Source organism: Eriocheir sinensis, unplaced genomic scaffold (assembly GCF_024679095.1).
Source record: "Eriocheir sinensis breed Jianghai 21 unplaced genomic scaffold, ASM2467909v1 Scaffold15, whole genome shotgun sequence".
Taxonomy (NCBI): domain Eukaryota; kingdom Metazoa; phylum Arthropoda; class Malacostraca; order Decapoda; family Varunidae; genus Eriocheir; species Eriocheir sinensis.
In genome coordinates, this window is record NW_026110850.1 from 346,622 (window position 1) to 358,954 (window position 12,333).

A 12,333-nucleotide genomic window follows, 5' to 3' on the forward strand; every position below is an offset into this window, starting at 1 on the left:
ATGTCATTCTTGTAATTATTATTGTGCTTATTTATCCGCTTATTTATGTATTTATTCATTCATTCATTAAGTAGCTCATTAACTACCTAGCTATATAATTACTCCGTCAACCATTTACCAATCTCCTCATGACAGCATTTCTCACACGTACAGAGGCAGCGAGCGGCGGACGAGGAGAGCCATCTTGAGGGGGTTAGCGGAGGGGAGGCAGGCGGGGCAGCCTCACACCTCACACCTGCTCTCCCTCCCTCCCTCCGTGATGCAGTGTTTTGGCGCCACACAGACACGCTACTTCGGCCGGGTAAGTACTTGAGGCTCTGTTCTGTTCTGTCCCGTGCTTGTAAAGGCTGCGGCAGGAAGGTTGAGGGCTGACTGTTGCTGTGCGGAGGTAAAGGGTGAAAGGAAGGATTGGTTATAGCGGTACAAGTGGTTACATAAGAACATAAGAATGTTGGAATCTGCAGGAGGCCGGTAGGCTTATATAAGGCAGTTCCTTTGACCCTAAGCTCCCGTGTATCTATCCCCACCTAATATAGCTGTCCATGAATTTATCTAATCTATTTTTGAATGTGACAACTGTATTGGCACTCACCACATGACTGCTAAGCCTATTCCACTCATCCACAACCATGTTGGTAAACCAATTTTTGCCTATGTCCCTCGTGAATCTGAATTTATCCAGTTTAAACCCATTACTTCGTGTCCTACCCGGTTCTCTTACCAACAAAACCTTATGAATATCTCCCTTATTAAAGCCCTTCATCCATTTATAAACCTCGATCATGTCTCCACGCACCCTTCGCCTTTCTAGAGAATGCAAGTTTAACTGTTTGAGTCTTTCCTCGTATGGCAAGTTTCTCAACCCCTGAATCATCTTAGTCATCCTCCTCTGCACCGATTCTAACTTTTTGATATCCATTCTATAGTAAGGTGACTAGAACTGAGCCGCATAGTCAAGATGAGGTCTAACTAATGCTAAATATAGTTTGAGGAAGACTTCGGCGCTTCTGTTGCTTACGCTCCTTGAAATAAATCCCAGTACCCTATTTGCTCGATTTCTAGCTTGAATGCATTGTGCCCTTGGTCGGAGATCAGAGCTCACTAAGATCCCTAAATCCCTCTCGCACCCAGACCTGCTTATGAGAGTGTCATTTAAGTAAGAGTTGTGAAAGGGGTTGTTCCTACCTACACTCAGAATACTGCACTTCCCTACATTGTTGTTGTTGGTATGCCGAAGTAGATGTTTTAGTAATAGCCGTGGTGGTTGTGGTGGTAGGAAGGGGGTGGTAGGAACCGTAGAGTTGTGTTGTTCTTGTTGATGTCACCTTTTCTGCCAGCCTCAGTCCACACAAGGCTGCATGTACCCAACATATTTCTAACTCCAAAGATCTCGCCTGTACCCGCCACACCACCGTTGCTGCGTCGCTTAAAGATAATCCTCCCCAGCCTCCAGGAAGCCACACACGTCATCCCTTGACCAGCTTCGCAGGCCCAGTACCTATAACGTGTTCACCAGCATGACTGAGCCCGTCCTCGGCGTCTGATGTCTTAAGATAATTGGGGGAGGCGAAGGGATGAAAGGAAAGAGGAAAAAGAGCAAATTTGGAGATGCAGTAAAAGGGAATATTAGATTAAAGAAGTTATTAGCACGTGCTGAATGTTGAAAGCTGAAGAGAGAGAAGGAGAAGAAAAGGAGAATAATATATAAGAAAAAGGACTGGAGGAAAACTGTAACGAAGAAAAAAAAATTACAAAGGGAAAAACAAAGTAAAAGGAAAAAGGAAGTACAAAAAATACGAAATAAAAGAGAAAGGAGACGCCAGCCAGTGACCCACACGCCCACGCCACGAGCTAGGACCATGCAGCCAGTGAGCCACACGCCCACGCCACGAGCAAGGACCATGCAGCCAGTGAGCCACACGCCCACGCCCACGCCACGAGCCAGGACCATGCAGCCAGTGAGCCACACGCCCACGCCACGAGCAAGGACCATGCAGCCAGTGAGCCACACGCCCACGCCCACGCCACGAGCCAGGACCATGCATCCAGTGAGCCACACACCCAAGCCACGAGCCAGGACCATGCAGCCAGTGAGCCACACGCCCACGCCCACGCCACGAGCCAGGACCATGCATCCAGTGAGCCACACGCCCACGCCACGAGCCAGGACCATGCAGCCAGTGAGCCACACGCCCACGCCCACGCCACGAGCCAGGACCATGCATCCAGTGAGCCACACGCCCAGGCCACGAGCCAGGACCATGCATCCAGTGAGCCACACGCCCAGGCCACGAGCCAGGACCATGCAGCCAGTGAGCCACACGCCCACGCCCAAGCCACGAGCCAGGACCATGCATCCAGGGCCCCACACGCCCACGCCACGAGCCAGGACCATGCATCCAGTGAGCCACACGCCCACGCCACGAGCCAGGACCATGCATCCAGTGAGCCACACAACCACGCCACGAGCCAGGACCATGCATCCAGTGACCCACACGCCCACGCCACGAGCCAGGACCATGCATCCAGTGAGCCATACGCCCACGCCCAAGCCACGGGCCAGGACCATGCATCCAGTGACCCACACGCCCAAGCCACGAGCCAGGACCATGCAGCAAGTGAGCCACACGCCCACGCCCACGCCACGAGCCAGGACCATGCATCCAGTGAGCCACACGCCCACGCCAACGGCAAGATCCAGGACCATGCAGCCAGTGAGCCACATGCCCAGGCCACGAGCCAGGACCATGCATCCAGTGAGCCACACGCCCACGCCACGAGCCAGGACCATGCATCCAGTGAGCCACACGCCCAGGCCACGAGCCAGGACCATGCATCCAGTGAGCCACACGCCCAGGCCACGAGCCAGGACCATGCAGCCAGTGAGCCACACGCCCACGCCCAAGCCACGAGCCAGGACCATGCAGCCAGTGAGCCACACGCCCAGGCCACGAGCCAGGACCATGCATCCAGTGAGCCACACTCCCACGCCACGAGCCAGGACCATGCATCCAGTGAGCCACACGCCCAGGCCACGAGCCAGGACCATGCATCCAGTGAGCCACACTCCCACGCCCAAGCCACGAGCCAGGACCATGCATCCAGTGAGCCACACACCCACGCCACGAGCCAGGACCATGCATCCAGTGAGCCACACGCCCACGCCACGAGCCAGGACCATGCATCCAGTGAGCCACACGCCCACGCCCAAGCCACGAGCCAGGACCATGCAGCCAGTGAGCCACACGCCCATGCCCACGCGACGAGCCAGGACCATGCATCCAGTGAGCCACACGCCCAGGCCCCGAGCCAAGGACCATGCAGCCAGTGAGCCACAGGCCCACGCCCACGCCACGAATCAGGACCATGCAGCCAGTGAACCACACGCCCACGTCCACGCCACGACTCAGGACCATGCATCCAGTGAGCCACACGCCCACGCCCACGCCACGAGCCAGGACCATGGATCCAGTGACCCACACGCCCAGGCCACGAGCCAAGGACCATGCAGCCAGTGAGCCACACGCCCACGCCCAAGCCACGAGCCAAGGACCATGCAGCCAGTGAGCCACACGCCCACGCCCACGCCACGAATCAGGACCAGGCCGCCAGGGAGCCCCCCGCCCACGCCCACGCCACAGGCAGACCATGCAGCCAGTGAGCCACACACCCACGCCCACGCCCCGAGCCAGGACCATGCAGCCAGTGAGCCACACGATCACGACCACGCCACGAGCCAGGACCATGCAGCCAGTGAGCCATACGCCCACTCCCACGCCACGAGCCAGGACCATGCAGCCAGTGAGCCACACGCCCACGCCCACGCCACGAGCCAGGACCATGCAGCCAGTGAGCCACACGCCCACGCCACGAGCCAGGACCATGCAGCCAGTGAGCCACACGCCCATGCCCACGCCACGAGTCAGGACCATGCAGCCAGTGAGCCACACGCCCACGCCACGAGCCAGGAACATGCCTCCACTGAGCCACACGCCCACGCCCACGCCACGAGACAGGACCATGCATCCAGTGAGCCACACACCCACGCCACGAGCCAGGACCATGCATCCAGTGAGCCACCCCACGCCCAAGCCACGAGCCAGGACCATGCATCCAGTGAGCCACACACCCACGCCACGAGCCAGGACCATGCATCCAGTGAGCCACACGCCCACGCCACGAGCCAGGACCATGCATCCAGTGAGCCACACGCCCACGCCCAAGCCACGAGCCAGGACCATGCAGCCAGTGAGCCACACGCCCATGCCCACGCGACGAGCCAGGACCATGCATCCAGTGAGCCACACGCCCAGGCCACGAGCCAAGGACCATGCAGCCAGTGAGCCACATGCCCACGCCCACGCCACGAATCAGGACCATGCAGCCAGTGAGCCACACGCCCACGTCCACGCCACGAGTCAGGACCATGCATCCAGTGAGCCACACGCCCACGCCCACGCCACGAGCCAGGACCATGCATCCAGTGACCCACACGCCCAGGCCACGAGCCAAGGACCATGCAGCCAGTGAGCCACACGCCCACGCCCACGCCACGAGCCAGGACCATGCAGCCAGTGAGCCACACGCCCACGCCCACGCCACGAATCAGGACCATGCAGCCAGTGAGCCACACGCCCACGCCCACGCCACGAGGCAGGACCATGCAGCCAGTGAGCCACACACCCACGCCCACGCCACGAGCCAGGACCATGCAGCCAGTGAGCCACACGATCACGTCCACGCCACGAGCCAGGACCATGCATCCAGTGAGCCATAAGCCCACTCCCAAGACACGAGACAGGACCATGCAGCCAGTGAGCCACACGCCCACGCCCACGCCACGAGCCAGGACCATGCAGCCAGTGAGCCACACGCCCACGCCACGAGCCAGGACCATGCAGCCAGTGAGCCACACGCCCATGCCCACGCCACGAGTCAGACCATGCCAGTGAGCCACACGCTCACGCCACGAGCCAGGACCATGCAGCCAGTGAGCCGCCCACGCCCACGCCACGACCCAGGACCATGCAGCCAGTGAGCCACACGCCCACGCCACGAGCCAGGACCATGCAGCCAGTGAGCCACACGCCCATGCCCACGCCACGAGTCAGGACCAGGCAGCCAGTGAGCCACACGCCCACGCCACGAGCCAGGACCATGCAGCCAGTGAGCCACACGCCCATGCCCACGCCACGAGTCAGGACCATGCAGCCAGTGAGCCACACGCTCACGCCACGAGCCAGGACCATGCAGCCAGTGAGCCACACGCCCACGCCCACGCCACGAGGCAGGACCATGCAGCCAGTGAGCCACACGCCCATGCCTACGCCACGAGTCAGGATCATGCAGCCAGTGAGCCACACGCCCACGCCACGAGCCAGGACCATGTTGCCAGTGAAGGTGCGGGAAAAGAACTACAGTGATCCAACACAAACCAGTGGGAGCCCAGAGACCTCACTGCTCGATAAACACATTACTCTGATGCAATTGTCTGCTAATATAGTGTCTTCCTACTCTGTGGCTGGCTCAGAGGGGGCTCAAGTGCGTGCTGGGGCCCTAGAATAATAAAGTGACCCCTCTTAGGCCATTTCTGCGCCCCAAGTGCCGCCCATGTCCAGAGTAGTAGGTAACTTAAATCATGGCTGACGGATCCCACGCGTGATTCTGATCCTCGGCACGCGATAAAGTCATGAACAGCACTTACTTGTACCCACACCGGTCACGACCTTCCAGCAGTGATGGTAACAGCAGGTACAAGTAGTGAGAGTAGTGGTAAGGAGGAGGAGGAAGGAAGAGGATAACAGTCAGGATCAACACTGACTGTAACCTATATATATATATATATATATATATATATATATATATATATATATATATATATATATATATATATATATATATATATATATATATATATATATATATATATATATATATATATATATATATATATATATATATATATATATATATATATATATATATATATATTTTCAAAAGAAAGCAAATGAAATGTATTATTCATAAATGAGAAGAGATATGGTTGAATACTAAAAATAAAACATGTATAATAAGACCCTTTAATATAGGTTGGTTTATATAGTGAAATGATTATAAAAAAAATAATATTTTTTTATTTAGATATCTTCAAATGGTTTTAATACAAGTTAGTCAACATATTGAAGTGTTCATATATTAATTTTAAGCAGATATACTAATCAAATCAAATGAAATAATTAAATAAAAAATGTTATAAGCAAATAACTAGGATGTATCCAAATATCGGCAAAAGGGTCTAAAAACAGGCTGTTTTGTGACGGCTCGACGACGAACTTGGAATCGAGCTATCAAAAAATCCTTCGAGTCGGTCAAACTACATAGCCATGAGGAGCTACATACCAAATTACGGCCTTCTAGAGGCAATAGCAAGGCCACACTAGACAAAGAAGTTAAAAAGTCTCGAGTTCGTAAAAATCGATCTCGACAGGATTTACGTTTCGAGCTCTAGCGACGAAACTATTCGGAGTATGGAAATGTTATGCACAATATTGGAAATAACATTGGCAGGGCTAAATCATTTGTAAAAATAAGTTTTTTTTTAATTCACATTAAATGAGCGGGTTTCAAGGTTGGGAACTCAAAAATATATTTTTTGGGGAGTCGTTTTTTACGAATAGGCGCACCTAACATCACCAAATGTTGGGTACAAACTTGGCGGAGGGACTATTTTGGTGGGACCATTAAAGGTAATGGGCTAAAGAGTAACCAGTCTTGATATTTTGTTTTTATGTATTAATGATCCACGAGTTAAATCAAAGTATGTAATTGTCTTTGTATTCATTCATACACACTCTCGTAATATTTCTGTGGAGTCTGATCCACTTATTAGAGTGACATTTTATTGTGATAAACAGTCACAAATTCGTGTTACTAGTAAAAATGAAACTAGTAATTTATGTTTTGGCACCATGAAATATACACAAATAGATAAATATGAAAGTTCACGAAGTCACAATAAGTGACATCACCTGCTTTGCGGAGTAAAAGTATGCTGTTTTAGATATCTGACACCCGCAATATGGCAGGCTGCTGCTGCCTCGGCCACAGATTATTGCCAGATTGTCGTACTCAGCTGATTATATTTCCCGACTTCCTGCCTCAAAACTGTCTTCTGGGCTCCAAAAACGAAACTAACTTATAGTTATCGTTAAAAGAATAAGATCCTGATGTTTCTCGGCAATTGTTGGGCGTCAAAAACCGTTAAATACTATGCTCTGAGTACGACAATCTGGCAACGGTAGCTATACGTATTTTCATATTATTGTTCTGTTGTTTATTTTTTCGTATCCCTCCTGTCCTTCCTCCTTCCTTCATATCTCCTTCTTCTCCTTCCTTCCTTTCGCCTTCATGCTCCCCTGACCCTTTTACATCTCCCTCCTGTCCTTGCTTCCCTCCTTCCCTTTTCTTTTATTCCATCTCTTCCTTCTTTTCTTCCTCCAGGGTTCCTTTCCTGTCTCCTTCCTTCCCTCCTGTCAGGAGGATGCTCACCAAAGTACAGACTCAACCAGTGACTCGAAACCATTTTCGCTTTTTCCCTTTTATCTTCCTACTCCTCTTCCTCCCTCGCTCAGGTATATATATATATATATATATATATATATATGTGTGTGTGTGTGTGTGTGTGTGTGTGTGTGTGTGTGTGTGTGTGTGTGGGTGTGTGTGTGTGTAAATGGCGGAGCAGTATTGGATTTGGGTGTTAAACCAGGTATACATAGGCAGCCATTCATACATACATACATACACACATAAATACATATACATGCAAATTTATATTGCTACGTTCTGACGTGTGTGTGTGTGTAGGGGGGGGGACGTGAATAATGTTGTATAGACTTGACTTGCATACACATGGAGAGAGAGAGAGAGAGAGAGAGAGAGAGAGAGAGAGAGAGAGAGAGAGAGAGAGAGAGAGAGAGAGAGAGAGAGAGAGAGAGAGAGATAGAGAGAGCGAGAGAGTGAGAGAGAGAGAGAGAGAATGCTGGTGTAATGTCTATAGTTAGTATAATGCCGATGACCATGCTGATGCGATACGATGTTTGTGCAGAAAAAATACAAAAAAAAAGAAAAAGGGAAAAAAATAGAAAATTCATAAATTGGAGTTTATATTATTTTCAAACAACAATGTTATGAACTTTTAACGTACTTATTATTATTATTATCAATAGTAATTGTTGCAGCAGTAGTAGTGGGAGGAGGAGAAGGATTGTTCTTGTTATTGTTATTGTCTATTGCTTTTTATCTATTTTTATCTACTTTATTTTATTTATTTTGTTTACTCAATTAACATTGTTATTGGTAGTGTTCTTGTTGTTGTTATTGTTTATTTATTTCGTTAACTCTTTATATTCACAGATGAGGGAACGCTGTGCCGGCGCCGGCGCTGCCAAACCTCAGGTGAGTCAAGACAACACTCGTGAAGGTGTGGCGCGTGTTTCTTACCTTAGGCAACCTTACACCTGGGAACACACACACACACACACACACACACACACACACACACACACACACACACACACACACACACACACACACACACACACACACTCGTACACACAGTCTCTTGGGAAATGGTTGGCACTTTCATATATTTACCAAACACTCTCTCTCTCTCTCTCTCTCTCTCTCTCTCTCTCTCTCTCTCTCTCTCTCTCTCTCTCTCTCTCTCTCTCTCTCTCTCTCTCTCTCTCATAACCTCTACCCTTTTTTAACCTTCTATTTCCTCTTCGTCTCCCCTCTCTTCCTTTCCTTCGTTCCTTATTTTTCTCTCTCCTCTTCCTTCTTCCTGTCTCCTTCAATCTCTCTTTTCTTCGTATTTCTGTCGTTCCTCCTTTTTTCCTCTTTATCTTTATCTTTCTATCCCTCCTCGCCGTCGCTCTCTTTCTTATATCTTCCTCTCTCCCTTTTCGTTTTCATCACTTCTCCCGCCTCTTTCTATCTGTCTATCTTTTTATCTGTCTATCTAAATATCTATCTTTTGTCATGTCTTTCCCTCCCTTCCTTCCCTCCTTCCTTCCTTGCATTACCTCCTTCACCTTTCCTCACATTGTCCTTCATTCCCTCTCTTCATCTCTCGCAGTTCTTTCTCACTCCTAATTATCTTTCCTTCCTCCCATACCTTCATCTTCCAGTTTCTTCCCTTCCCTTCCCCTGCCTTCCATCCCTTCCTTCATTTTTTTTCTCCCTCCTCCTCTTCGTGAATGAAAAAAAAATAAAATAAAGGTAAACACGCGGGTGTCGTCAGGTCCCGCAGGTGTGAGTTTCCAAGTGCGGGGAATCCCGGGAGGAAGTTGGGGAAGGTTTTTATCCCTGACTATTTTACTCCTTTATTTATTACTTTGTTTTTGTTTTGTTTTTATTATTTCCTCTCTTTATATTTTCTTCATTTAGCTTAAGCATTCAAGTGTACAGGAGTTCCCTTTGACTGTTTGTTTCTTAGTTTGTTCTTGTCTTTGTTTTCTTTTTTTATATTTCTGTTTTGTTTTTTGTTATATTTTTTCTGGCTGTTTTACTCATGTTTGTATTTGTACTTTTTACTGTTTTTTTTTTGTTTTTTTTTTGTTTCATATTTTTGTCTTCATTTATTTACATGTTTCACCTTTGTCTTGTTTATATTCATCCCGTCCTGTCAGTATAGCCTATTATTTGTCTCAACTCTCCTTATGCCATTTTTTTCCTATTTTTTGTTTTGTTAGTATTTTGTCGTATCTAGTTTTTATTAGTTAGTTTTCATCCCACCTTGTGTTCTTTTTTTTTATTTTCTTTGGCCCATATCTATTTTGTTCATTTAATTTTTTTCCTTTTGTTTCGTTCCACCCTCTTTATTCTCTTATTTATTCTGAAACATCTTCATGTCATTTTTGTTTTCCTATTCCTGTATATATTTGTTTTTGTTCTATTTTTGATAGTTTTTTTATCACATTTTCTCTTCTCATTTGGGCAAGGTGAGGGGAAGGAAAGGGGTTTACTCCACCTGCAATCAGCGAGTCTCAGCGTTGCTCAGGTGTTAAGTTTTAGGAAAGTTCATTTCGCTTCCCACTGACTCCATTCGATTTATTTTAGGTGTCTTCTAAGCTCTTCCCTCCCTCTCTTTACCTTCTTCCTCGGTCCTCTGGCTTTCCATTTTTTTTCTTATTTTATCTCTTCCTCGTTTTCCCCTCTCTCTTCTTCTCCCGATTCCCTCCCTCGCTTCCATCTTCCGTTCCTTCTTTTTTCGTTCCTGTGTTCTGCCCTTCCCACTCTCCCACTCTCTTGTTCTTCAGCCTCTCTCATTCTCTCCCTCTTCCTTGTTTCTTCCCTCTCGTTTTTCCCTCCTCTCGTCCCTGCCCTCTTCCTCACCTTTCGCTATTTCCCTTTCTGCCTTTCCCTCTTTGTTTTCTCCTTTCTCGTCTCCCTCTTTCCTATTCCCACTAACTCCCTTCCCCTCTCATTTATCTCTTTGCATCTTTTCCTCCCTCTCACCTTCCTTTTTCCTTCTCCCTCGCTTCTCATTCTTTTTCCTTTCTCCCCTTTCATCATTTTCCCCCCTCGTTCCCCTCCCTCTGCTTCATTCCCAACCTCCTTTTACGCCTCTCCCTCTCTCGCTCCCCCTCGTTCCCTTCCCTCTGCTTCATTCCCAACCTCCTTTTACGCCTCTCCCTCTCTCGCTCCCCCTCGTTCCCCTCCCTCTGCTTCATTCCCAACCTCCTTTTACGCCTCTCCCTCTCTCGCTCCCCCTCGTTCCCCTCCCTCTGCTTCATTCCCAACCTCCTTTTACGCCTCTCCCTCTCTCGCTCCCCCTCGTTCCCTTCCCTCTGCTTCATTCCCAACCTCCTTTTACGCCTCTCCCTCTCTCGCTCCCCCTCGTTCCCCTCCCTCTGCTTCATTCTTCTCTATTACTCTCGCCCTTTTCCCCGTTTTTCCTCCCCTTTCTCGCCTCCCTTTATGCTGTAGTCTTTATTTATCTTTTTTACTCCCTTTTGCTTCGTGCTCACCTTCTTCTCCCACCACCACCACCACCAATAATAATAATAATAATAATAATAATAATAATAATAATAATAATAATAATAATAATAATAATAACAACAGCGGCAGTATCGTACCAGTCCGGCCTTTCAGCGCACCGTCCGCCTCGCCGCCCTTCGCCTCACTTTTGTCTGTTTTACTTTATCTCCTCGGCCTCGCGCGTCCCTTCATTTGGGCCTTTTAAACCAGCCGCCCCTCGCTCTCTCCCCTGCCCTTCCATTCCATTCCTTGCCCTGCCCGGCCCTGCCCTTCCTTTCCCTATCCTGTACTTCCCTTCCCTTCCCTGTCCTTCCCTGTCCTTCCATTCCCTTCCCTTCCCTCCCCTGCCCTTCCCTTCCCTCCCCTACCATCCCCTCCCCTCCCCTTCCTTTCCATTCCCTTCCCTGCCCTTCCCTGTCCTTTCATTCCCTTCCCTTCCGTCCCTGCCCTGCCCACTCCTTCCCTTCCCTTCCCTCCCTCTCCTACCCTACCCTCTCCTTCCATCCCCTCCCCTCCCCTCCCCTCTCTTTCCCTTCCCTTCCCTTCCTTCCCCTTCCCTTGCCTACCCTCCCCTTTCCTTCCCTTCTCTCCGTGACTATAATTATTTTTTTGCAACCTTTTCCCTTCATTCCGCGTTTTGCATTCCGTTCCCTTCAATTTTCGTCATTTTCCAAACCGTTCTCCACTTTCCCCTCTTCACAATATTACTGGATTGGAAACGAATATATCTCTATCTATCTATCTATCTATCTATCTATCTATCTATCTATCTATCTATCTATCTATCTATCTATCTAGAGAGAGAGAGAGAGAGAGAGAGAGAGAGAGAGAGAGAGAGAGAGAGAGAGAGAGAGAGAGAGAGAGAGAGAGAGAGAGAGAGAGAGAGAGAGAGAGAGAGAGAGAGAGAGAGAGTCCAAATTTCCCCACGTTTATAGGCCACTCAGCCCTCTCCACGCCTGACGTGATTCTAACGAATGGGAAAACATACCACAACACCCACGCCAGCCAGGGGCCACTAACGAGCAGCGACCACCTCCCAATACTGTTCACCATCTCAACCACTCCCGTTGTCGTGCCCTGCCCACAGCGGATGAACACAAAAAAGGCGAATCGGGAGCAATATAAGAACATTATAGACTCAGAACTACCTGACCTACATCTAGAGGGGAAAAACACAGATGACATAGAAACCGGTATCAACACATGGTATACCGCTGTCAAAACTGCCCAAGCACAAGCAATACCCCTCACAAGGCACAAAACACTATCATACCCCCACCGCAACCAAGA